This window comes from Coturnix japonica, chromosome 14 (genome assembly GCF_054131305.1).
Source record: "Coturnix japonica strain WE chromosome 14, WE-NBRP24, whole genome shotgun sequence".
Lineage (NCBI taxonomy): Eukaryota > Metazoa > Chordata > Aves > Galliformes > Phasianidae > Coturnix > Coturnix japonica.
This window is the reverse complement of record NC_140676.1, coordinates 18,767,611-18,793,663: the sequence shown is the minus strand read 5'-3', so window position 1 is coordinate 18,793,663 and position 26,053 is coordinate 18,767,611. Positions and strand designations below refer to the sequence as shown.

General features: G+C 47.8%; 2 non-coding genes across 2 annotated transcripts; one reads left to right on the top strand and one right to left on the bottom strand.

The window, feature by feature from the left end:
* Positions 1–3,610: 3,610 nt before the first annotated feature.
* On the top strand, positions 3,611–3,682 carry TRNAQ-CUG (transfer RNA glutamine (anticodon CUG)). The gene has a single exon. It is a non-coding gene; the product is annotated as a tRNA-Gln (tRNA).
* Positions 3,683–18,947: 15,265 nt separating this feature from the next.
* Positions 18,948–19,019, bottom strand: TRNAQ-CUG (transfer RNA glutamine (anticodon CUG)). The gene has a single exon. It is a non-coding gene; the product is annotated as a tRNA-Gln (tRNA).
* Between the last annotated feature and the right edge of the window lie 7,034 nt (positions 19,020–26,053).

Sequence of the window (26,053 nt, the reverse complement as noted above, 5' to 3'; positions counted from 1 at the left end):
TGTGGTGTCCAACACATCAGCCCCTTCTCAGGTGGAAGTGTTCCTATTTGGTGGGCATGTGCCACTTACCTCACAAAAGTAGACAGTAGCTGAACCAGTCATCAGGAGAAATTAAGGGAGTCCAGTTATGGTCAGGACTTCAGGAGTAATGACTCCAGAGTTCTGTTTACCCCAGTTTTGAGTAACATGTGTGCTTGCAGTTCAGGGTTTTTCCCAAGACTTTCACAAGAAGATGACTGATAGGTGCATCCCTGGCCCACAGCAAAGAGCCTTCAGGGTTTGGCTGCCTGCCCTCTTACTCTCCGCAAAAGCAGCCCATTCAGGCCTCTGGCCAGTGGGGATAAATGTGCGGAGTAATGCAGGTCACTTTGACTGTGGGTCAGTCTCAGGGAAGGATGATGGTATCTCTTTGATCACACACAAAGCCATGCACAAGGAAAGGGGGAGGGGAAAACGGAGAAAGGGTATGGAGATGGGCCTAAAACCAGAACAGTGGCAACAATCTGAGGATGGAAGTTAATTCACTAAATGATATTGGAATGCAAGATAACACAACACCATACAATATATAATTGGAGTTGAGGCTAATCAATCAAATATAATGAGAGAGAGAGTGTCTGAAACCAAAGGCCTTGCTCTGAACTGAAGGCAAAACGACTGGGGAGCAACCCACACACTGCCAAGTAGTGAGAAGTGTCGTGACTTGACAGGAGCTTTATTTTTCCCTCTGAATGCAAAGTCCTCTGGGGTATGTAGTTCTTCTCTTCCAAGAGCGAGGTATTCAGAAAATCTGTGATCCCCGGAAGTGGGGCATTAACTCTTTAACTCCCAGTGCTTTACATGCTGTTCTGACGCAGATAAGAAAATACCAATAAGAAAAATCATAAAACCACGGCCGCACAACTGCTCTCTTTGTATGCTATATCATCTGTTTCTCCCAGTTTTGCTTCAGCTGAAAACCTGATGAGATTTTTATACCCTACCCCATCATCCAGATCATCAGCAACGACGTTAAAGAGGATGGGACCCACAGTTGAATCCTGAGATAAATCACCAGTGACTGGCCTCCAACTAGATTTTGAGCTACCGATAACTCACACTCAGGTGGCGAACCATTCAGGCAGTTTTCAATCCACCTCAATGTCTGACAACTCAAGCCATACTTCATAGAATCACAGAGTCATAGAATAGCTTGGGTTGGAAGGGACCCTGAGGATAATCCAACCCCCTGCCACTGGCAGGGACACCAGCCTTCAGATCTGGTGCTAGATTGAAAGCAGGAATCAGGTAAATAGGGGCCTTTCATGAAGATTAAGTATCCTAGCCTTTGGGGAATGTCAGAAGAAAAGGACCAGTGGGGCATGTCGACATTGCTATAGTTACAATACAGCTGGGTCTATAGTTAAGACAATACGGTAGGGTATACATAAGGAAAAGGTAGCCAAAGAAACTGGTTTTGACTGATGGAGTAGAGGAGCTGGGTCAAAGCAACCTGAGGAAGACTTCTGACTTCATCCCAACAACCTCCAGAGCGAGACCCATACTACGGACTGCGCATGCGTCAGTAGGAGTGACAGCATGTAAATGAGTTCCCGGAAAAACAATGAATATGTTAATGATTTCGTGGAAATTTGAGGAATATGTATACGCTTGCTCTATAACTTTCTAACGCTTCTGTCCATTGATGTGCACGATAGGAGGAGTGATCCCCCATGTGCCCAGCGCTGAATAAACACGAACCTGCTTTATAACCTAATTCCGGTTATAGAGTCTGATTCCGCATGTCAAGACCACATTGCCCAGGGCTCTATCCAACCTTGTCTTGAACGCCTCCAGAGATGGGACTTCCACAGCCTCTCTGGGCAGCCTTGCCTGAGCACATCACCACACCCTCTGTGAAGAACTTTTGCCAGAAATCTAATCTAAACCTTCCCTCCTTGAGCTTAAAGCCATTTCCCTGTGTCCTGTCACTACCTAGCTGAGTAAAAAGTTGATTCCCCTCCTGTCTATAATCTCCTTTTAAATACTGGAAGGCTGCAATGAGGTCCCCTCTCAGCCTTCTCTTCTCCAGGTTGAACAAGTCCAGCTCCATCTGACTGTCTCCATAGGGGAGGTGCTCTAGACCTTGGATTCTCTTCGTGGCCCTTCTCTGGACTCTCCAACAGCTCCTGTAATGTGGGCCCCAGACCTGGATGCAGTACTCCAGATTGGGACACGCAAGGGCAGAGTAGAGCGGGATAGTCACCTCCCTGTCCTGGCTGGCCACCTCATCTGATGGAGCCCAGGATACAACTGGTCTTCTGAGCTGCAAGAGCACACTTATGGCTCATGAACATATTTTCATCCACCAGGGCACCCAGGTCCTTCAACACAACACTCTGTCCAAACACTGCCCTATCCACTGCGTAGTCCACCCCTCAAATCCGTATCTCTCCAATTTAGAGATAAGGATGTGGTGGGGGACCATGACAAAGACTTTGCAGAAATCCGTGTAGATGACATCAGTTGCCTTCCCTTTTTCCATCAGAGGCATCACTCCACCACAACGCCATTACCTTAGGCATGACACTACTCACACAACCAGTCATTCAACTGACTAGCTCTTCTCCTTCTGTCCACATCCCAGACTCCCATGGAAGGAATGAGGAGAGCACCACCTATGCTCCTGATCACTTCAACACCTACCCAAGGGAAGCGATGTCCTTTCTTGGTATTTTTTTAATCTCCCGGTCACAAACCTTGTGTGGCCCAAATGAAAAACCAGGATAGGATAATAATTCCAGCAGCCCAGGGACATCCTGCTATTCAGTCGAATAGCAATAGGGCTGCCTGGTTTCTCTCCCAAGGAAACAACATGATGAAATTTTAGAAGGGACAAGTCCTCCGACCCATAAGGCATACAGAGATAAGCTTAGCCAAAACACAGGACGAGGGGAAATGGCCTCAAGTTGTGCCAAGGTAAGTTTAAGTTGGACGTTAGGAAACACTTCTTTACAGAAAGGGTACTTAAACACTGGACTAAGCTCCACAGGGAGGTGGTTGAGTCACCAGCTGTGACTGTGGATGTGTTTAAGAGCCGTTTGGATGTGGTCCTCAGAGATATGATTTAGCGGAGAGTTGTTAGAGTTAGGGTCCTATGGTTAGGCTGTGGTTGGACTTGATGATCTTCAAGGTCTTTTCCAACCTGGGTAATTCTATGATTCTATGAAAAAGCTGGAGAAGTGAAGCCTGATGAAAACAGACATCAGAGAACTGTGATCACCTGGATACAGGTGTATGTTCCTTTGGTGCGAGACCTTTCTTTCATTCTTCTGAATTCCAGCATATTATGCAGCAGTGGAATGAGGTCAGGGATCAGCATGCAGATGTGTCAGTAGCCAAGGCACAGGAAAGAATTCAGAGGCGTGAGAGTGGTAGGCCTTCCTGATTGGCCTCCAGGGATAAGAGTTAACCACAGGAGAGTGTTCCCTTGAGTGCCAACAGAGGCAGCCATTGCATGCTGTGGGACCCATGAGAAGATGTGCTGTGTCTTCCTGCAAGCTCAGCGTTCTGCTAAAGTCTCCTGTCTGTCCATTCCGTTGCTGAGAAGGCACAGAGCAAGTATGCAGCTGGTCTCATGGTGTAAAGGTGAGCACTCTGGACTCTGAATCCAGCGATCTGAGTTCAAATCTCAGTGAGACCTCTACTTTTGGGCTCCCACAGCTTTGCCCACAGCTGACATTCACCTAGGTCTGAAAGTGAACTTCTTCATGCATTCCAGTCATCCTTCCTGCTCTCCTTCCTTCTCTGAGCTTTTAGCCATGCAATAGTCTTCCCCCGGCATTGTCCCCCCACACCTGTCTAGCTTAGTGAGCACAGGCCCGGACCCTTCTTTGTTACTTTCTGATTGATGGCTGCTCCCTTGTGAGGGAAACCAGCAGTATGCCACTGTATCCCACAGCAGATGAGATGCAGACCCTGCAGTGCAAGGCCTGCTCACGGCATGGTCGAGAAGAGGAGGCTGTTCAGAGCCATGTCTGGGTGTATGTAGTTTATTCCAACGAGACAGACTCCTCAACATCCCTGGAAAGCCCATTCCCACCTTCGACCATTTTCACAGAACATGAGGAATACTGTGTGTGGTGTTCCGTGGATTCCCACTGATGCGCATTGCTTTTTGTCCCCTCACAGGGGCACCACTGAGAAGAGACTGTCTCTCTTGTGCTTCTTCTTCCAGTCCAACCTCCCTCTGGAAGTATTAAACACAATTTTTCTATGCACATCACACTCACCGTTATGTATAAAGGCTGTATACGTGGAGTAATGAAGTTTCAGGCACAGCTGGAGGCGAGTGACCAACCAGATGCCCGCAGTTGTCTCCTGTCAGTAAATGGTTAGTGTTTTTACAGGAGTGACCCCGTAGAGGGTACGTCTAGCAGAGTAGACACCATCTCACGATTTTGGATTTCAATCTCAGATGTATGATCTGATTTATACACGGTCCTGTGCAGAGCTAGGAGTTGGACTTGTTGACTTTTGGGTCACTTCCAAATTGGGATATTGCATGGGTATATGATCCTATGATCCTTCCCCGAGGTTTACTCACACTCACTCTGGCCGGCTTTGCTCTGCACATTCATTTCCTTGGCCTGAGGCCTTGGATGCACTCTACTGTAGAGGAACTGAGGGCAGTGTTCCATATCCTAAAGACTCTTTACTCTTTTATATCATGAGGTTCCTGAGATAGACGTCCATAGCCATGTTCCTTGGTGAAACTGACCAAGTAGTAATGCTTATTCCAGACTTGGAAGGGAGATCTTGGGCTGCACGGTGTAGAGGCTGTTGGAAGCCATCAAATCGTGGTACAGAAGTGAGATCAAAGGGATACCGGTGTCCGTCCTTCAAACCGACCCACACTCAAATTGACCTGTTTTGCTCAGCACACTGATCCCACTGTCCAGAGGCCTGAATGGCCTGCTTTTGAGAAGGGAAGAGGACAAGGAGCCAAACCCTGAAGGCTCTTTGTTGTGGGTCAGGGATGCAACATCCCATTCCACGCATTTCAAAGTACAAAGGCACATGGGATCAGCCACCCAGTGCACCTATCAGTCCCTTTGATGCGGAAGAGCTGGGGAAAACCCTGAAGTGCAGTCACACACTAGTCACGTAGCTGTGGAGTGCAGAGCTTCTGGACTCGTTCCTCCCACTGCCCTGCTTTCCTCATCAAGGTCATTTCAAAGTTCTGTGTGCTGTTCCTGAAACAAAGAGCATTGTACACATTCTGGTCCTGCTGCCATCCAAAGCCTTTCCTTTTCATGGCTGGTGCAGAGCTGGAGTTACTCACGCTGGAGTGGAAAGGGCCTTTTGGTGATGATCTACTCCAGCCCACTGTGTATTGCAGGCCCATCTAGATGAGGTTTCTAGGTGGGATACGTCACCCTTTGTTGATCTCACCCACTACATGGGTGTTTTCATCTAAGTCCTGGCCCTAAATGCACTCTATTCCTTCCATTTCCCCTGCTGATGCGTTTACCTATTGGCCGCTTTTGTGAAGTAAGAGGCATGTGCCCACCAAATAGGAACTCATTCACCTGACAAGAGGCTGATGTACTGGACACCACAACTAACGCGGGGCTCTCTCTGAAGACCTTTACATGCCCACAAGTGAGGATTCCTGTGCAGCTTCTCCTGCTCCCAAAGGGGCCATCTTCCTCCCCCAGCACTTCAGTTCCAGCTGCCAGGGGACATTAAAGCATTCCCTCTCCTCCTCAGAGCCACAGTGCCGTTTGATTTCTTTCCCAGGACACCCACGTGCGGGTGATGCTGAGAACTACCGGGGGAGATCTGTCTTCTCTGGTCAAAGGCATCAAGACCAGTCTGTCTGATCTAATCTCTCTCTGTCTCAAGTGAATATTCCCTCCGTTCTCCGCCATGCTTTCCATCTCTCTGAGCTGGCTGGGCAATGGAACGGATTCTTCTTTGGAGAGGATGCTGATGTGTATCATGCAGAGCACAGTGTTATTTCCTGAGAGGTAGTGTTGCAGACACAGTGGCAGCAGACCATACAAAACGATGTCACTCGCTGCCACAGTAAAAGGACTTTCTCCCTCCTCTGTTTCCAATAATAAGGGGGAATCTGCATTTAGTAGCTGCATGCGTGAGTAATGGAGGCAGGAGGAAAACAAGGCAAACAGTCTCCAGTTATGCCACACAAAGTTTTGAATGAGAAGAAACAAATCGTTGCAATACAGATGGGAAGAAAATCTATTACAGTCTTCAGAGCAGTAAAGGCAACGATCCGTCCATTTAAGGCTTTTGCTTCTTCCTTCCATCCACCCTCCCTGTGCAGGTATTAAATACACAGACGGGATGCTCGCCGAGCCATCTCTCCTTGATGGACTTGCTGCCATGGGAGAGGGCAGGTTCTCCCTACTTTTTCCCGTGATAGCAGATATGCTGAGGGCAGTGCACACTGCTTTACTTATCAGAGCAGGTGACCAGTGGCTTCAGGAAGAAAAGAAATGACAAGACCCAAGCAGTGCTGCACAAAGTCTTTATTGAGAAGGAAAAAACAAAGTGGCTCAGTACAGATGGTAAGAATTTTGTTTGCAGTCTTCAGAGAGGTAGAAGCAACGATCCATCCATGTCTGGGATGTGTTCTTCAAATGGGACAATCCATCAGCTTCAGCAGTTAAAAGTGCAGCGTGGGCGAGGCAGACACAGCCCTGAGCCCCCCAGACCAAGGGAGCCCCCAGAAGAGATGGGAACGCCCGCGGTGCTGAGGGAACTGCCAACTGCAGCTGACAGAGAGGATCCCACGGCTGTGCTCTGAGGGAAGGAGGAGAGGATGGGGCCCGGCAGGGTCACCACCACAGGGGAGGCCTCGATAACCACAGTCGAGTCAGCGCAGCGGGCGACACATGGCTCACTGCAGCTGCTTGCCAGTGGGGTTGGCCCAGAGGCACCGCAGGGGGATGGGACACAGGGTCTGCAGCACGACATCTCTTGCTGAGGGAGGCAAAGCTGAAACACAGAGCAAGGAGGGAACACGGACCCTAAAGTTGGTCAGGCTTTCTTTTCTACTGTTCTCTCACCCGCATCCCTTGCTCCACTCTGGCTCTGTATTTAGTTCCATACTCAGAAGGAGACTGCAGCTGATTTTGCTAACAAACATAATAGCTGTGCCATCTCACCTCTAGGTTGTATTGGAAAGTCTGGCAGCAAATCTTTGATTTATAAGATGCTTGTTGCACCAAGACAGCCTCCTGCGTATCCTCGTGCCATAGCACAGATGAAGATTGTTGGTGTTGTAATAACACAAAAAGGCTGAGATGAAGAGGTGTCACAGCTGCCTAGACTTAAAGATGTACACTGCCCTTTGTTCCTCCTACCATCCTCACTACGTCATTCCACACATGATGTCTCAGCCAGTTTTTGGAAAGGATACACAGGAGAGGAAAGACTGATCGTACGCCATATCAAAACATGAAAATTGAGGCAATAAAGACTGAGCCTGTCTATCTGGTCAGTGCCATCTCCTGCAGGCAATGACTCTGGAGGGCGTGCATCCTCACAGCTGACCCCCGTTAATCTGACTTCCCTTGAAAGATCCCACCTCTTCCCACCTCTACACACCCACCACTCTTCCACAGGAAAAGAGTTTGCAGTCCTGAAATGTTTGGATTGCCATGCCATACTGAGGCAGCCTAAATCGCATTCAAACAGAGGAGCTAACGTGACAGCACTCAAGCCCACATGGGGAGTCTGAGTGAAGGGAGGCTTACCTGGTTCCTGGAGGAAAGCGAAGGAAGCAAAGATGATGCTGAGCCTGCTGCAGCATGAGCTTTTATGCTGTGTTCCTGACGCACGTGATGACAGAAACATTCCATGGTCATGAAGCATCAAAACAGCTAGCGGTTGGTGATTGCATAGACCTTGCTAGTAATTAATATCTTGCTTCTTTCACCTGAAATGTTTGGCTGCAAATTCATACTGCCTCCCATCAAAACAGTTCATGTGTATTCCTTTGTCCTCAGGCCAATTGACTGAGTTGGAGTTCTCCGTTTAGGTTCTCGGGGATTTCAATTTGAATTTCCGTCATGCGGATGTCATTTGTTGCATTACTCCGTTCCTGGTGAGCATGTCCACCAGCCACTGGGAACGTCATCCATGAAGGACACCAGTGGTTAGCTCTGAAGTGCGTTCAGTGCAAACTCTCCATCTAAATCTGTGCAACATTTCTCCCTGTGCATCATCAGAGATGTGCTGTAGATGGTGGAGAAAGTTCTATCAAAACATCAAGGCTGCATAATTAAAATGAAAGAAGAAGCAGGGATGTTGAAGGGAAAGATTCTAAAGGCACTGCCTGAACTCTGCACTTATTCAAACTGCTATGTTTGTTTTCATTTGTGTTTTACCAAATTAAAGGCAATGAACACAGATGTATAACAGGGAAGGACAGAGCTGAGAGTGAAATACTTCTCTCACTAGGTTGCTAACTGTGATATCTGTAGTCATGTCACATGTTGCCTGTTATCTCTGAATCATCATTGCTTGGGGAATTTCCTCACGCTTTTACCAACAAGAAGAGTATGGGCAGCTGTCTTGGCAAAATTCAATGATGAATTGCACGAGAATTAACCTCTGAAATTCTCTCCGTGCAGGCAATCTGGAAGTAACGCTATGTCCTTGTGGGCAATCAGAGACATGCAGGAGGTAGTGGGATAAGTTCAGGCAGATTGTCAAGACTTTGCACTTAAAATGACGTAATAGACCTATATCTTCACTTTTCTTTTCACACTCATTGGCACAGAATTAGTGCTTTGTGCTCAAGGGAAGTCTCCTGTATGCAGCACTGAGTGCTTCAAATGTTTGCTACTCGTGCTGATGACTTTTATGCCCAAAGAGAAAGTAATGAAAACAAGGAAGAGTATTTTGGAGAGTCAGACACTTCTCTCTCGATTGGTTCCTGATTAGAATGTCCACAGCCATCCTCACTGGTGTATCAAATGTGTTGTCCTGCTTCTTTTAACCAGGGAACAGAGCTCAGATTGCACAGTGGAGAAGCTCCCGGAAATCAGCAAATCTTGCTGTGGAAGTGTGATCAAAGTAATGCTGGCATCCTTCTCTGAACCTGAACCACACTAACATTTTCCTGCTTTGCTCAGCACATTCATCTCGCTGACCAATGTCCTGCATGACCTTCTTTTGAGGAGGGGCCCAGAGCAGGGTGACAGTCCTGGAAGGCTCTTCTTAGAGGGCTTGGCATAGAACAGCCCATTCCATGCATTTCAAAGTTCAAAGGGACATAGCATCAGCCTCCCAGAGCTCCTGTCTGTCATCAGAGTGAGGAAGAGTTGGGAAAAACCCTGAACTGCAGGCTCTCATGAGTCATGAAGCTGTGGAAAGCAGTGGAAATGGTGTCCTGGCCTCAGGCTCCTAATGTCATTCTTCCCAGAATGCTGCTTTCCTCATCAAGGCCTTTTCTAAAGAGCTGTTCATATTTCTTGGTACTTTTACGTGTTCTTTTTCTGCTGTCCTTCAAGGCAATGTCTTTGTGTGGCTGGTGCACAGCCTACCTTTCACTGTGCTGGATTGGAATTGACTTTTACAGATGATCCACTCCAACCCCCTGTGTGTTGTAGGCTCACCTAGATGAGGTTTCTGTGTGGCACACATCACCCATTCTAGATCTTGCCTAGCACAAAGAGCTCTCAGGGAAGGACAATCACCTCCCTGTCCCTGTTGGCCACGTCTCTTCTGATGGAGTCAAGGACTGGTCCTTCCAGTCTGTATAAATGCCTGGGATTCCTCCAGCCCAAGTGCAAAACCTCGAACTTCATTGTGTTGAATTCATTAGGTTTACTTGGGCCCATCTTTCAAGTCTGTTGAGGCCCCACTGAATGGCATCGCTTCCTTCCACCCTGCCCTTAGAAACAGAAACACTTCAGTTTGAGAGGAGGATGTAGTGCTGGACTCCACAACTATCCACTCGCTCTCTCAGCTGACCTTCCTAGAGCCACAAGTCGAACACCAGGAAGTGGCAGTGAGGATGAAAGCAGTAGTGGTGAGCAATCCCTAGGGTTGTGGATGTGGGGTAAGGTCTTGGGTGTAAAGGGAATTAAGTAGTGGAATTCAGAACTCCAGCACTGGCTGGGAATGTTCTGTTGGAGCAGACTTTTCCTCTTCAGTCCATCATTTCTTCCCAGATAAGCTTCCCAGTCAGTGGCACACAAGTGAAATGCAGAACTAGTGGTGTTCAGTGTCCAGCTCTCATGCTCTTTGTGTTGTCATGGAGCACAGTCAGACCCTTTGGCTCATGGAGACCACACCTAGAACTAGATATCTCAAAGTCTAATTATGATTTTCAGAGGGAATCATAGGCTTTTTCTTAAAACTGCAACAAGTTCAAAGCAAAATAAAACAAAAACAAACAAATAAATAAGCACACACAAAAATCCCATAAGCCCAAACCATAAAGCACAACAAAGTAAAGCAGAGATTGGAAGGCAGAGTGCAGGAATGTAATTCAGCCTCCAGCTGAGTGCAGGGCTGACTGCCAAGATAGGGGTTAGTTGCTTGGAGCTTTGCCCATCTGACTTTTGAAAAAGCTGTAGATTGAGAATCAATGTGCCCTTGAGGAAAAAAAAAAACAAAACAAAAAACCTAAACTAAATAAAACTAAACAAAATAAAAGAAGCTGTGGTAGAAGTGCTGCTCTGCTACACAGAGGCTCGAATCCCGGGGGCTGGACTCGACGATCTCTAAGGTCCCTTCCAACCCGCACAAGACTATGATACTATGATACTATGAAAAAACAGTCTCACTGAGATTTTTAGTTTCCTGGTACTGTATGTCTTCAGTCTCGTCTTCTCTTGAGTATCTCCAACCAGAAGCTGCTGCTGTCCACTCACCAGACCATGCATTAGACAGTGGAAGACAGTGAGCCCCCTTGTTATCTCTCCTCTAGTCTCAAGACACCCAGATATCTGATCATTTCCCAGCCTATGTCTGTCCATTCTTCCTGAAAACACCCCTTGCAGTACGTTTTCCCCAAGAGAAGGAGATCCTGTGGGAGGTATTCAGGTGAGTCCAAAAAAGATTATCATTTTAGGCAAGCCATTTGCTGACTGCCAAAGCAATATAAAATAATGCTGAATGTGAGTTTAAGAATGAAAAGTGTCAGTGATGACAATGACGACCACAAGGTCACGTCATTGGACCTTCCTTGTCCCTCTTGGCCTGAGCAAGGGCATTTCCTGAGCTGAGCTCTTTATGCTCTTTCCCCAGGAATAAAGACATGAGGTGTGCAGGCTGCAAAGCAGAGCTCACAGGAGAGCATGTATATACTTCATGGAAGGAATCAAATAAATTGTTAGTGAGTGGTAGCTCTGCACATGCCAGTGTGCCATGGGGCTTGAGGCACAGCGTACTCTTCCTCTGAATCCTTTCGTTTCTCTCCACAGCATAGAGGAGATGAAAAGACAAACACTTGGTCTGTAGTGCTACTGTGTGGCTCATTTCTATGGGAACAATTCATTCCACTGTGAGATCCAGCATGTTGGCAGTGAGGGCTCTGCCACATGTACCCTTAGGATAAGACTGTGCCACTGTCAAGGAGTCAGTGCATGGGAACAGGGCTAGAGCCAGAGAGAGATAACAGAGGATATGCCAAGTACTGAGGAATGACTGAGCTCCAGGGACAGTGGGGAAGAGGTTTATGTAAAAACCGTGCTGCAGAGGAAAGAGTAGAACACAGATGCTTATGAGACTTGTGGCTTCATGGAAGGAGCTTGAGTGGAAGGCATCTCAGGAGGTTAGTTTGTTAGTCCAAGAACCAGTTACCCAAACTTCTTTGGGCACTTGCTCAGTGCTTCAGATTTCTTTAAGAAAGTCTTTATGGTCAATAAGCATCTCTGTAAGTCTTCATTTAACATGGCTAAAGCCATGGAGCCTGGCCATGCAGCAAGGCTGAAGGGAGGCAAGGACAGATGACCTGCAAGGAGATGCAAAGGACCCCTAGCAGAAGAAATTTTTTGTGTTGGTCAGGAACCAAATCCATGTTAACTGCTTTGACAGCAGCTGTGCTCATCATACCACCAGTGTATCTGTGTCCTTTTCTGTGATGAGAGTGGTTATGCATATTATCAGACTGTGCCATTCATGATGCAAAACATTCACTCACTGGCCTGCTGGGACCAAAGCTGGACACAAGGAAGCATTCAGGTTCCTTATAAACAGGCCATGCAACAATCATGCAACAAGCTTTTCATTTCTGCATTTCCCTTCTGAAAGGAAGGGATTCATGGGTAGAGTACGTGTGTACCTTGAGTGCCATGACTAGACACTGACAAGTGCAGAGCCCATACTTGCTGAGAGTTCCTCTGGTTGCTCACATGAAGGATTGTCATGAACCTTTGAGATGCATCACAAGAGCTCTATCTCTGATCTGTAAACACTACCTCTGCCTGGTCCAGTGTATCTGGAGTAGCTGCAGTGGCTAGGCATCTGTAAAGGATGCAAGCAGAGGGCAATTACATCCTCCTGCCAACTCCGTCCTCTTCTTAGGCACTGGAAGGCGCTGCAGAAACATTAGCCTTGCAGCTAAGAAAACCCTGGTTCCTCAGACTCTCTGTAGCAATGTCACATTATACTCACAGGGCTGGAGCACCAGGCCTCTGATCATCCCATGGGGCGCACTGTGAATACGCTCCACATGATCATCGCCTTTTCCTTGCTTCTCCAGTCTGGCTTTCATCCCCATTTCTGACACTGGCTCGCATTTACTACTTCTCAGCCATCAGGTAGTGTTGTCAGGAAGACGGGACACACACAAGCTTAGACCGGGGAGTGCCAAGAAGTTGTTTGCTGGTGAGCAGCTGAGAAATCTCACCTGAGTGAGGTTTCATCATACACCGGGTTGGAGTGGATCATATCCAGAAATCCTTTCCAAGCCAAGTCAAGTCACACAGGATCTGCACTAGTCACACAAAGGCAGCACTATTGAAGGAAGCAGCACTAGACATTCCACTTGTCTCAGGAATGGTTCAAAGACCTTCAGTAATGTCTGTGATGAGGAGAGTGGCACTTGGGAGGAATGACTCTTCGAGATCTGCTATCCCTGGCATGCCTGAGGCCATGACACCATTTCCACAGCTTTCCACGGCCGTGTGACTCGTGTGTGTATGTGGTTCAGGGTTTTTCCCAACTCTTCCCCATCATGATGACATGATGGCAGATGCTCTGGGCGGCTGATGTTCTGTCACTTTGACATTTGAAATGCATGGAGTGGACTCCCCACAAAAGAGAATATCATGTCTCTCTACACGTTCTCACACTGAATATGACTGCATGGCCCACCGTAGTGAGGAAGAGATAAAAAGAATGATGAGTGCACAAGCAGTCTTCTGCCTGATAGAGAAGCCTTTGGAATGCCACGGAACGTGGCTACAAACATCCTAGTCACAATCCAATTGAGACAGAAGTTACCCTTCTTGGCTTTCATTACCTCCACATGCTCTTGGCGCAACCCAACCCAGTCCAGCACCTTACCACCCTCAGAGCAGAACACTTCTTTCTGACATAGAACCTAGATCTCCCCTCTTTTGGTTTAAAGATGTTTCCCCTTCTCTTTTTACCACCAGACTCAGCCTTGAGCCATCAGCATACTTACTGTGGGCATGCTCAGTTCTACTGACCATGTTACTGATCAAGTTGTTGGAAAGCATGAACATTAGAGCGATGAGTGCAGGAAATGTACTGACAGTCCTCAGTGCAGCTTACAGGAGGATTTGAGGATTTTCTCCAGCTCCAAGCAATTTTTCCATGTCATTGAGCTTGAAAACATCCATAGACATGTGGGTCTTTTCTCGCATTTCAGACTGTACAATCTTGATGTTCTGTCTGAATGAATTGGACATGTATCCTGCATGTCTCTGATTGCCCACAAGGAGAAACGTCTCATAGCGTTACTTTCAGATTGCCTGCATGGAGAGCATTTCAGAGGTGAATTCTTGTGTACTTCATCACAGAATGTCACAGAGACCAGTGGCAGAGCACATCTGGTTGGTAAGAGCAGGAGGATACCATCGTTCCCCCAAGGAGTGAAGCTAAGCAGTTGACAGGGAATATGTGGCAGGGGAACAGACATCCCTGACAGCAATCTCTATAGAGGAGAGCGTCTCGCTCCCAGTTCTGCTCTCCCTTATTATGAATCGGCCTTGATCGCCATTACTTTGGTATGTAGCAAACCAACAAACAATGCAGTTTCTGTAAGCGCATGTTGACTACAAGGAGTATCTCTGTGGTCTTCACTGTCTCTGCTGCATCACTGTTGATCTGGGCCTCTTTTACCATCTTCAAATACGCCATCCCGATATTTTGATGGAACTTCCTCCACCATCTATAGCACATCTCTGATGATGCACAGGGAGAAATGTAGCACAGATTTAGACGGAGAGCTTGCACTGAATGCACTTGAGAGCTAACCACTGGTGTCCTTCATGGATGACGTTCCCAGTGACTGGTGGACATGCACACCAGGAACGGAGTAATGCAACAAATGACATCCGCATGACGGAAATTCAAATTGAAATCCCCGAGAACCTAAACGGAGAACTCCAACTCAGTCAATTGGCCTGAGGACAAAGGAATACACATGAACTGTTTTGATGGGAGGCAGTATGAATTTGCAGCCAAACATTTCAGGTGAAAGAAGCAAGATATTAATTACTAGCAAGGTCTATGCAATCACCAACTGCTAGCTGTTTTGATGCTTCATGACCATGGAATGTTTCTGTCATCACGTGCGTCAGGAACACAGCATAAAAGCTCATGCTGCAGCAGGCTCAGCATCATCTTTGCTTCCTTCGCTTTCCTCCAGGAATCAGGTAAGCCTCCCTTCACTCAGACTCCCCATGTGGGCTTGAGTGCTGTCACGTTAGCTCCTCTGTTTGAATGCGATTTAGGCTGCCTCAGTATGGCATGGCAATCCAAACATTTCAGGACTGCAAACTCTTTTCCTGTGGAAGAGTGGTGGGTGTGTAGAGGTGGGAAGAGGTGGGATCTTTCAAGGGAAGTCAGATTAACGGGGGTCAGCTGTGAGGATGCACGCCCTCCAGAGTCATTGCCTGCAGGAGATGGCACTGACCAGATAGACAGGCTCAGTCTTTATTGCCTCAATTTTCATGTTTTGATATGGCGTACGATCAGTCTTTCCTCTCCTGTGTATCCTTTCCAAAAACTGGCTGAGACATCATGTGTGGAATGACGTAGTGAGGATGGTAGGAGGAACAAAGGGCAGTGTACATCTTTAAGTCTAGGCAGCTGTGACACCTCTTCATCTCAGCCTTTTTGTGTTATTACAACACCAACAATCTTCATCTGTGCTATGGCACGAGGATACGCAGGAGGCTGTCTTGGTGCAACAAGCATCTTATAAATCAAAGATTTGCTGCCAGACTTTCCAATACAACCTAGAGGTGAGATGGCACAGCTATTATGTTTGTTAGCAAAATCAGCTGCAGTCTCCTTCTGAGTATGGAACTAAATACAGAGCCAGAGCGGAGCAAGGGATGCGGGTGAGAGAACAGTAGAAAAGAAAGCCTGACCAACTTTAGGGTCCGTGTTCCCTCCTTGCTCTGTGTTTCAGCTTTGCCTCCCTCAGCAAGAGATGTCGTGCTGCAGACCCTGTGTCCCATCCCCCTGCGGTGCCTCTGGGCCAACCCCACTGGCAAGCAGCTGCAGTGAGCCATGTGTCGCCCGCTGCGCTGACTCGACAGTGGTTATCGAGGCCTCCCCTGTGGTGGTGACCCTGCCGGGCCCCATCCTCTCCTCCTTCCCTCAGAGCACAGCCGTGGGATCCTCTCTGTCAGCTGCAGTTGGCAGTTCCCTCAGCACCGCGGGCGTTCCCATCTCTTCTGGGGGCTCCCTTGGTCTGGGGGGCTCAGGGCTGTGTCTGCCTCGCCCACGCTGCACTTTTAACTGCTGAAGCTGATGGATTGTCCCATTTGAAGAACACATCCCGGATATGGATGGATCGTTGCTTCTACCTCTCTGAAGACTGCAAACAAAATTCTTACCATCTGTACTGAGCCACTTTGTTTTTTCCTTCTCAATAAAGACTTTGTGCAGCACTGCTTGGGTCTTGTCATTTCTTTTCTTCCTGAAGCCACTGGTCACCTGCTCTGATAAGTAAAGCAGTGTGCACTGCCCTCAGCATACCTGCTATCACGGGAAAAAGTAGGGAGAACCTGCCCTCTCCCATGGCAGCAAGTCCATCAAGGAGAGATGGCTCGGCGAGCATCCCGTCTGTGTATTTAATACCTGCACAGGGAGGGTGGATGGAAGGAAGAAGCAAAAGCCTTAAATGGACAGATCGTTGCCTTTACTGCTCTGAAGACTGTAATAGATTTTCTTCCCATCTGTATTGCAACGATTTGTTTCTTCTCATTCAAAACTTTGTGTGGCATAACTGGAGACTGTTTGCCTTGTTTTCCTCCTGCCTCCATTACTCACGCATGCAGCTACTAAATGCAGATTCCCCCTTATTATTGGAAACAGAGGAGGGAGAAAGTCCTTTTACTGTGGCAGCGAGTGACATCGTTTTGTATGGTCTGCTGCCACTGTGTCTGCAACACTACCTCTCAGGAAATAACACTGTGCTCTGCATGATACACATCAGCATCCTCTCCAAAGAAGAATCCGTTCCATTGCCCAGCCAGCTCAGAGAGATGGAAAGCATAGCGGAGAACGGAGGGAATATTCACTTGAGACAGAGAGAGATTAGATCAGACAGACTGGTCTTGATGCCTTTGACCAGAGAAGACAGATCTCCCCCGGTAGTTCTCAGCATCACCCGCACGTGGGTGTCCTGGGAAAGAAATCAAACGGCACTGTGGCTCTGAGGAGGAGAGGGAATGCTTTAATGTCCCCTGGCAGCTGGAACTGAAGTGCTGGGGGAGGAAGATGGCCCCTTTGGGAGCAGGAGAAGCTGCACAGGAATCCTCACCTGTGGGCATGTAAAGGTCTTCAGAGAGAGCCCCGCGTTAGTTGTGGTGTCCAGTACATCAGCCTCTTGTCAGGTGAATGAGTTCCTATTTGGTGGGCACATGCCTCTTACTTCACAAAAGCGGCCAATAGGTAAACGCATCAGCAGGGGAAATGGAAGGAATAGAGTGCATTTAGGGCCAGGACTTAGATGAAAACACCCATGTAGTGGGTGAGATCAACAAAGGGTGACGTATCCCACCTAGAAACCTCATCTAGATGGGCCTGCAACACACAGTGGGTTGGAGTAGATCATCTCCAAAGGCCCTTTCCACTCCAGCGTGAGTAACTCCAGCTCTGCACCAGCCATGAAAAGGAAAGGCTTTGGATGGCAGCAGGACCAGAATGTGTACAATGCTCTTTGTTTCAGGAACAGCACACAGAACTTTGAAATGACCTTGATGAGGAAAGCAGGGCAGTGGGAGGAACGAGTCCAGAAGCTCTGCACTCCACAGCTACGTGACTAGTGTGTGACTGCACTTCAGGGTTTTCCCCAGCTCTTCCGCATCAAAGGGACTGATAGGTGCACTGGGTGGCTGATCCCATGTGCCTTTGTACTTTGAAATGCGTGGAATGGGATGTTGCATCCCTGGCCCACAACAAAGAGCCTTCAGGGTTTGGCTCCTTGTCCTCTTCCCTTCTCAAAAGCAGGACATTCAGGCCTCTGGACAGTGGGATCAGTGTGCTGAGCAAAACAGGTCAATTTGAGTGTGGGTCGGTTTCGAGGACGGACACCGGTATCCCTTTGATCTCACTTCTGTACCACGATTTGATGGCTTCCAACAGCCTCTACATCGCGCAGCCCAAGATCTCCCTTCCAAGTCTGGAATAAGCATTACTACTTGGTCAGTTTCACCAAGGAACATGGCTATGGACGTCTATCTCAGGAACCTCATGATATAAAAGAGTAAAGAGTCTTTAGGATATGGAACACTGCCCTCAGTTCCTCTACAGTAGAGTGCATCCAAGGCCTCAGGCCAAGGAAATGAATGTGCAGAGCAAAGCCGGCCAGTCTGAGTGTGAGTAAACCTCGGGGAAGGATCATAGGATCATATACCCATGCAATATCCCAATTTGGAAGTGACCCAAAAGTCAACAAGTCCAACTCCTAGCTCTGCACAGGACCGTGTATAAATCAGATCATACATCTGAGATTGAAATCCAAAATCGTGAGATGGTGTCTACTCTGCTAGACGTACCCTCTACGGGGTCACTCCTGTAAAAACACTAACCATTTACTGACAGGAGACAACTGCGGGCATCTGGTTGGTCACTCGCCTCCAGCTGTGCCTGAAACTTCATTACTCCACGTATACAGCCTTTATACATAACGGTGAGTGTGATGTGCATAGAAAAATTGTGTTTAATACTTCCAGAGGGAGGTTGGACTGGAAGAAGAAGCACAAGAGAGACAGTCTCTTCTCAGTGGTGCCCCTGTGAGGGGACAAAAAGCAATGCGCATCAGTGGGAATCCACGGAACACCACACACAGTATTCCTCATGTTCTGTGAAAATGGTCGAAGGTGGGAATGGGCTTTCCAGGGATGTTGAGGAGTCTGTCTCGTTGGAATAAACTACATACACCCAGACATGGCTCTGAACAGCCTCCTCTTCTCGACCATGCCGTGAGCAGGCCTTGCACTGCAGGGTCTGCATCTCATCTGCTGTGGGATACAGTGGCATACTGCTGGTTTCCCTCACAAGGGAGCAGCCATCAATCAGAAAGTAACAAAGAAGGGTCCGGGCCTGTGCTCACTAAGCTAGACAGGTGTGGGGGGACAATGCCGGGGGAAGACTATTGCATGGCTAAAAGCTCAGAGAAGGAAGGAGAGCAGGAAGGATGACTGGAATGCATGAAGAAGTTCACTTTCAGACCTAGGTGAATGTCAGCTGTGGGCAAAGCTGTGGGAGCCCAAAAGTAGAGGTCTCACTGAGATTTGAACTCAGATCGCTGGATTCAGAGTCCAGAGTGCTCACCTTTACACCATGAGACCAGCTGCATACTTGCTCTGTGCCTTCTCAGCAACGGAATGGACAGACAGGAGACTTTAGCAGAACGCTGAGCTTGCAGGAAGACACAGCACATCTTCTCATGGGTCCCACAGCATGCAATGGCTGCCTCTGTTGGCACTCAAGGGAACACTCTCCTGTGGTTAACTCTTATCCCTGGAGGCCAATCAGGAAGGCCTACCACTCTCACGCCTCTGAATTCTTTCCTGTGCCTTGGCTACTGACACATCTGCATGCTGATCCCTGACCTCATTCCACTGCTGCATAATATGCTGGAATTCAGAAGAATGAAAGAAAGGTCTCGCACCAAAGGAACATACACCTGTATCCAGGTGATCACAGTTCTCTGATGTCTGTTTTCATCAGGCTTCACTTCTCCAGCTTTTTCATAGAATCATAGAATTACCCAGGTTGGAAAAGACCTTGAAGATCATCAAGTCCAACCACAGCCTAACCATAGGACCCTAACTCTAACAACTCTCCGCTAAATCATATCTCTGAGGACCACATCCAAACGGCTCTTAAACACATCCACAGTCACAGCTGGTGACTCAACCACCTCCCTGTGGAGCTTAGTCCAGTGTTTAAGTACCCTTTCTGTAAAGAAGTGTTTCCTAACGTCCAACTTAAACTTACCTTGGCACAACTTGAGGCCATTTCCCCTCGTCCTGTGTTTTGGCTAAGCTTATCTCTGTATGCCTTATGGGTCGGAGGACTTGTCCCTTCTAAAATTTCATCATGTTGTTTCCTTGGGAGAGAAACCAGGCAGCCCTATTGCTATTCGACTGAATAGCAGGATGTCCCTGGGCTGCTGGAATTATTATCCTATCCTGGTTTTTCATTTGGGCCACACAAGGTTTGTGACCGGGAGATTAAAAAAATACCAAGAAAGGACATCGCTTCCCTTGGGTAGGTGTTGAAGTGATCAGGAGCATAGGTGGTGCTCTCCTCATTCCTTCCATGGGAGTCTGGGATGTGGACAGAAGGAGAAGAGCTAGTCAGTTGAATGACTGGTTGTGTGAGTAGTGTCATGCCTAAGGTAATGGCGTTGTGGTGGAGTGATGCCTCTGATGGAAAAAGGGAAGGCAACTGATGTCATCTACACGGATTTCTGCAAAGTCTTTGTCATGGTCCCCCACCACATCCTTATCTCTAAATTGGAGAGATACGGATTTGAGGGGTGGACTACGCAGTGGATAGGGCAGTGTTTGGACAGAGTGTTGTGTTGAAGGACCTGGGTGCCCTGGTGGATGAAAATATGTTCATGAGCCATAAGTGTGCTCTTGCAGCTCAGAAGACCAGTTGTATCCTGGGCTCCATCAGATGAGGTGGCCAGCCAGGACAGGGAGGTGACTATCCCGCTCTACTCTGCCCTTGCGTGTCCCAATCTGGAGTACTGCATCCAGGTCTGGGGCCCACATTACAGGAGCTGTTGGAGAGTCCAGAGAAGGGCCACGAAGAGAATCCAAGGTCTAGAGCACCTCCCCTATGGAGACAGTCAGATGGAGCTGGACTTGTTCAACCTGGAGAAGAGAAGGCTGAGAGGGGACCTCATTGCAGCCTTCCAGTATTTAAAAGGAGATTATAGACAGGAGGGGAATCAACTTTTTACTCAGCTAGGTAGTGACAGGACACAGGGAAATGGCTTTAAGCTCAAGGAGGGAAGGTTTAGATTAGATTTCTGGCAAAAGTTCTTCACAGAGGGTGTGGTGATGTGCTCAGGCAAGGCTGCCCAGAGAGGCTGTGGAAGTCCCATCTCTGGAGGCGTTCAAGACAAGGTTGGATAGAGCCCTGGGCAATGTGGTCTTGACATGCGGAATCAGACTCTATAACCGGAATTAGGTTATAAAGCAGGTTCGTGTTTATTCAGCGCTGGGCACATGGGGGATCACTCCTCCTATCGTGCACATCAATGGACAGAAGCGTTAGAAAGTTATAGAGCAAGCGTATACATATTCCTCAAATTTCCACGAAATCATTAACATATTCATTGTTTTTCCGGGAACTCATTTACATGCTGTCACTCCTACTGACGCATGCGCAGTCCGTAGTATGGGTCTCGCTCTGGAGGTTGTTGGGATGAAGTCAGAAGTCTTCCTCAGGTTGCTTTGACCCAGCTCCTCTACTCCATCAGTCAAAACCAGTTTCTTTGGCTACCTTTTCCTTATGTATACCCTACCGTATTGTCTTAACTATAGACCCAGCTGTATTGTAACTATAGCAATGTCGACATGCCCCACTGGTCCTTTTCTTCTGACATTCCCCAAAGGCTAGGATACTTAATCTTCATGAAAGGCCCCTATTTACCTGATTCCTGCTTTCAATCTAGCACCAGATCTGAAGGCTGGTGTCCCTGCCAGTGGCAGGGGGTTGGATTATCCTCAGGGTCCCTTCCAACCCAAGCTATTCTATGACTCTGTGATTCTATGAAGTATGGCTTGAGTTGTCAGACATTGAGGTGGATTGAAAACTGCCTGAATGGTTCGCCACCTGAGTGTGAGTTATCGGTAGCTCAAAATCTAGTTGGAGGCCAGTCACTGGTGATTTATCTCAGGATTCAACTGTGGGTCCCATCCTCTTTAACGTCGTTGCTGATGATCTGGATGATGGGGTAGGGTATAAAAATCTCATCAGGTTTTCAGCTGAAGCAAAACTGGGAGAAACAGATGATATAGCATACAAAGAGAGCAGTTGTGCGGCCGTGGTTTTATGATTTTTCTTATTGGTATTTTCTTATCTGCGTCAGAACAGCATGTAAAGCACTGGGAGTTAAAGAGTTAATGCCCCACTTCCGGGGATCACAGATTTTCTGAATACCTCGCTCTTGGAAGAGAAGAACTACATACCCCAGAGGACTTTGCATTCAGAGGGAAAAATAAAGCTCCTGTCAAGTCACGACACTTCTCACTACTTGGCAGTGTGTGGGTTGCTCCCCAGTCGTTTTGCCTTCAGTTCAGAGCAAGGCCTTTGGTTTCAGACACTCTCTCTCTCATTATATTTGATTGATTAGCCTCAACTCCAATTATATATTGTATGGTGTTGTGTTATCTTGCATTCCAATATCATTTAGTGAATTAACTTCCATCCTCAGATTGTTGCCACTGTTCTGGTTTTAGGCCCATCTCCATACCCTTTCTCCGTTTTCCCCTCCCCCTTTCCTTGTGCATGGCTTTGTGTGTGATCAAAGAGATACCATCATCCTTCCCTGAGACTGACCCACAGTCAAAGTGACCTGCATTACTCCGCACATTTATCCCCACTGGCCAGAGGCCTGAATGGGCTGCTTTTGCGGAGAGTAAGAGGGCAGGCAGCCAAACCCTGAAGGCTCTTTGCTGTGGGCCAGGGATGCACCTATCAGTCATCTTCTTGTGAAAGTCTTGGGAAAAACCCTGAACTGCAAGCACACATGTTACTCAAAACTGGGGTAAACAGAACTCTGGAGTCATTACTCCTGAAGTCCTGACCATAACTGGACTCCCTTAATTTCTCCTGATGACTGGTTCAGCTACTGTCTACTTTTGTGAGGTAAGTGGCACATGCCCACCAAATAGGAACACTTCCACCTGAGAAGGGGCTGATGTGTTGGACACCACAACTAACTTGGGGCTCTGTCTGATGACTTTCCTGCGCTTGCTAGTGAGGGTACCAACAGTGGTGCTGAGCAGCTCCTAGGGTTGTGTAGTTATCACCACAGATGGAGGAGATGGAGACAGCAGAATTGGGAATGAATCCTTCCTCCTCCCTACATCCGGGACTGACTTGTGGAATCAAACTCCATAACCACAAATAAGTTATGAAGCAAGTATGTTTAATGAGTGAAGTGCATACACCCCGGTGCAAGGTGGACAGCTCCACCTCACTTGCACATTGTTAGAAGAAAGCCTGCTACAGATTTAGGCTGAACTAATACATAATCAGTAGTTGGCAGGAATTTGGATATGTGTTCATTACATTCCTGAGACCCCATTTGCATGCAGTCCCTCCCCCCTTGCGCGTGCTTAGTGAGTCATGGGGCTGGTTGTGGGATGAAGGCTCATCGTCTTCCTCGCTGTAAACTTTCAACCCTGCGGGAGGGGCACCCCCCAGACTGGTTCTTGCTAGTGCTGTGGACATCTAATCACCCCACTGTTCTCGGACTGTTCCACCCTTTTCTTTATGGCCATCATCCCCCTTGTTATTCCAGACCCAGTGTCTGCAATCCCCATTCTTCTAACGACTTCTACATAAACTATCTTTTCACTACCCCTGTCCCAGTTTCTGTGAAGTCCCTTTCTCTCCCTTACTGTGGGGCCCTTCTATCATCCTTCAGTTCCCCCCCTTTTTTCAATCTAGCAGGACTTCCACCTGCTAGATTATTTTATTCTTTCTTGATGTGCCCTGAAATAAGCCAGACTCTCCACCTTTTGTCTTAGCCCATGCCTCTCCCATACCTCGTATTCCCTTTTGGTATCCTGGCACAGACGCAAAGAGCATCTCCTTACTACATAAGTAGAGCGCACCAAGAGTAGCAAAGGTGACTAAGAAAAGCTGTTTTAGCCATCCTAAATTTGGCAACTAGTAAGTTTATCCCATAGTCCAGAGAAAGCCACTCCCCAGTCGGTGTTATCCCTGCCCACTCCGTGTTGCAATACAACTTTGGATAAAGAGGATACCTCCTCTTGGACTGCCCATAGGGCGTCTGCTGTAGAATTCTCAATTGTTTCCAAAGTTGCATAAATGTTCACTATAGTCCTTTCCAGCTGTACTACTTTTAAGACTGGGATAAGGGCTCTCACGAATCCATGGCACTCTGTATTATACCTTACCAGTGGGTTATTTACCCTTTTAACCCTCCTTGGATTTTGATCCTGGCTCCACATAGTTCTCACTATACCTGGTGGGAGTTTGACCTCTCCCATCTCCCCACAGCCACCAAAAACCCTTACCCAAATAACATTTGCTGATTGTATTGCTTCCAGTATGATACTCATGCCCACTAATGAGAATGCTATTACTTTCCTTAATAGTGGCCACTATTAAATATGGCACCTGCCCCTAAGTAAATGGACTCCCTTTGACTGCTTTTATGTTTGTACTGAGCAGATGAATTTAGTGACAGGATCCCAGATCACGGTACTTCCGTCCCTGCCTTTGGTAACTGTGTACAGACCCAGCAATCAGAGAAGTATAAAGTTTTAGAAAAGCTACTAATTACATTGTAAAGCAAATTAGTAACTGACTCATCTTTTCTTTAAAGTTTAACTTTCAGCGGTGCATTTTCCTTGACAGACCAAGTAGTTCCTCAGCATCTTGGAATAAACTCTTGCAAAAATACTTTAGTTACCTCACATGTCTTAATAGTTCTGCAAGGGAATGCCTCTGGCCACAATAAAAATGTACCAACATACAGAGGTACCCCCTTTTCTTGGGAGTTCTGTGAAATCAATTTGCTATTGTTACCCTGGAAGGTTCCCTTTCCCATTAGGTCCACTTGTGCCCTGCTCCTGGTTCTAGGATTGTAATTTGTAATGTTGGTTTGCCAAATCTTATCTTCCCCTATAGCCAATTTTCATAAAATACTAATGGGCATAAAAATGTGTCCATCAGGGCGTGCACCCACCTGTCAGCTTGCTCTCCTCCCTTCTAAATCATGAATTAGACTCCTGTTCTCTTCAGAATATTTTACAGGTTTTGACTTGGGTTCAGAGATTTTAAGTTTACCGTCTGGAATTGGAGCCTTCTTCAACTGCCTGTTGAACGCTCCCACTGGTGCTGCTCTCCATCCATCTCAGACCTGCGCTCCCTGTGCATGCTTGTGTGAAAGTTTGTGGTGTCAGCTTGGCTAGCACAAGCCCCTTTCCCCCTGAACAACCGGCCTTCCCAGGTAGAGCTGAGTGCCGTGCTGCGCTGCAAGTGCTGCTCCACAGCATTTGGGGAGTGCTGCTGGGCAAGGAAGGGACAAATGAGAGCGGGACGGAGCAGACGGAAGGGGACAGCCCCAGCCACAATGAATGATTGCCGCTACCCTCCAGCTCTCAGCGAGCAGCTAGGACAGGCCTCAGCAGGGAGCCGGAGAAAACTCCTGGTGCTGCAGCAGTGCCCGCCCTACCCAGCTCTGTTGGGGGTGAGGGCTCCCAGGGCAGCCCCGGTTTACCTGCCATGGGTGGGGACCAGGCTCAGCTGCTGGCAGCAGGCCAAGGAAGGTGTGGGGAAGGCTGAGCTGGTAGAGCCTGTTTGGGGAGAACAAGAGCTAGCTGAGACCTGCTGAGACCTGCATGTTTTGGCATCTGCCTGTAGCTTCCCTGGGCCATCCACACACCCTGTCTTCACACATGAGCCAGGCACATAAGACAAATGAAAAACAAGACACTTTTAGTAGGATGTGCATGGGACATGGCCTGAATGTACCTGCCTTCTTCAAGGTCTCTAGCCCGGGGCTGAGCATTTGTGCATCTCCTTCTGCTGCTCTGTTCTCTTCAGTAGCACTACTCCAGGGGACAAACCATGTACCAGCACGGGTATACCACACATCCTCTTAGTCCTCACTCTCTCATCAGGTACCCTCCAGGTATCCCTTTTCCTTTTCTCACTTCACCCAATACAGCCAGGTACCACATTCTCCACAGGAGCTTTACTGCTTAGGCTGGTAGACACGGGACTTCAGTAAGGCACTGAAGAGCCCCCTCCTCCTTTCCAGCACGCCTTTAAGTACCTTGGGCAGTATAGAATAGTCACCAGATACCACTAACTCCACCACATGTCATTTTGCTCATCTTCTCCAGAGGAGAATAGAGGATGGACACAACCTCCATCACTCTGTGTGCAAGGTCTGGGAACAGGTCAGCCAACAAAGCCCTATCAGGGAAGATCCATGGGGACCCACTGCTGTCAGATGTCCTCCTCTAAGCATTAACAATGAGGATCACCTGTTCACAAGCTGGTGCTTTCTGCAACCCACAGTGAAACTACACTAAAAAAGGGCTCAAGGGTTTTCATGGTTTTATGATTTTTGGATACTGGTATTCCACATCAGAACATC